This window comes from Aptenodytes forsteri, unplaced genomic scaffold, assembly GCF_000699145.1.
Source record: "Aptenodytes forsteri isolate BGI_AS27 unplaced genomic scaffold, ASM69914v1 Scaffold98, whole genome shotgun sequence".
NCBI classification, from domain to species: domain Eukaryota; kingdom Metazoa; phylum Chordata; class Aves; order Sphenisciformes; family Spheniscidae; genus Aptenodytes; species Aptenodytes forsteri.
The window spans coordinates 1294841-1296644 of NW_008795130.1; positions in this window are offsets into that span (position 1 = coordinate 1294841).

The following is a 1804-nucleotide window of genomic DNA, read 5'->3' on the forward strand; positions in this document are numbered from 1 at the left end:
GAAAACACCAACAAGTACACATATCCTGAATAAAGGTTCATAATTCTGGGATATACCATGTTTCTATTGGGTCCCACGATAATGATTCACAACTAACCGTTTATGAGCAATTCATTAGGCGAGTATTTTCATGGGGTAGGGGGTTTATTTTCCACATATATTATCTGGACTGGATAAGAAATATTTAAGGGACCAAGCACATTCGTAACAAGAATGATCATGGTGAACGTAGTCACCCCATTTGTTAAGAATTTGAATACACCAACCCGGGGAGAACAGGATGTTACATTTGTGACGTAGGGGTTCACCCTGAGGGGGAGGGTCCCAGCACCGTACCAGATTACAGGGGATCTCCACCTCCCGGGGACACCACATCCAATTCAGTACAACATTGCAAGGGAACTTCACTTCCTGGGGACATAAAGTCCAATTCTTTCAGGCTGCGAGGGCAGTGCTTGTAGTTCCCTTACAGAGTTGTTGCTTCCGACAGGTAGCATTCCACATGTCTTTCCAGGTCGTGTTGACCAGAAATAGATAGGCCACTGGAGAGGGTGTGTACCAAGTTGTCCCACTATATTCTTGAAATGGGGATGAGTCAGCTCCCCACAAACATTTTCCTTTCCCATGTATATTTCAAGTGCACTTTTGGTTTAACACTTCTAGTTTTGAGTTTAGAATTTGTGAGAGGTTTAGCCAAATAATGGTGGATTTAAAGCCCACTGATGTGGATGTGGGGAGTTCCACACAAAGACCTTGGTCTGTTCGATTCCAGATTCGAGTAAAACCAGTAATCAGCTCCCATGCCAAGTTAGGTTTGTTATTCAAATTCCCAGTTGACTGAGACAAGATTATACATCCACAAAGTAAGAATATAAACTTCTCCCACACCATCTTACTCTAGTAAAGAAAAAAAACAGGCTTAATAAGATCAGACAATGCAAAGAATGACCCACTCAACAACTGAAAACAAGTCCCACGGTGGGCTTCTGGCAACCTGTAAATTATATCCATAAAGACAAACAATGATTAATAGGGTGGGACAATCCATCGGGCATGGATTCAGTGATCCTTCCCCTGTGCGTCAGTGGCCACCCAAGTATAGAGACTGAGGGCCTTCTTAAGGTTAAAGGTATTGCTCCCACCATCGGTAGGTCCACCAGAATGGGTTGTCCCGGATAATGGAGTGGGTTCACAGGGTCCTTAGCCTCCCTTTTTCTGGGGAGTATGGATGGAGGCTTGGGACAGAATACGGTAAGTCATGGGCACCCAGTGGCTATTAACTTTATATACCGCATCTGACATTCGCTGTGCCCACCCAGGTTCATGAGGTTTCAGAGCCTGCTTCAAGAGTCCGTTGGTGTGTTCGACAATGCCGTTTGCCTGCGGGTAGTATGGGGTGTGGCAGATCCACTGGATCCCTTCGCCTCGTGCCCACTCTTGAACCACCCCAGCAGTAAAGTGGCTTCCATTATCCGATTGGATTGATTGGGGTTTGGGTAAGTAACTGAACCATAACTTTAAACTTTTTACAGTATTATCTCCCGTCGCTCATTGTACTGTTTCTGCTTGGGTTAACCCTGACACCACTTCAACTCCTACTGGTACATATTGTTTCCCTTCAGAGATCTGAAATGGACCAACGTAGTCCACCTGCCAAGTGTCCCACAACCCTTTATTATCTCTTATGTGCAGAGGCTGGTCTTTAAGAGGGTTGTACTCATAGAATAATAGAATCATAGAATCATAGAATCATTGAGGTTGGAAAAGACCTCTAAGATCATCGAGTCCAACCGTCGACCCAACA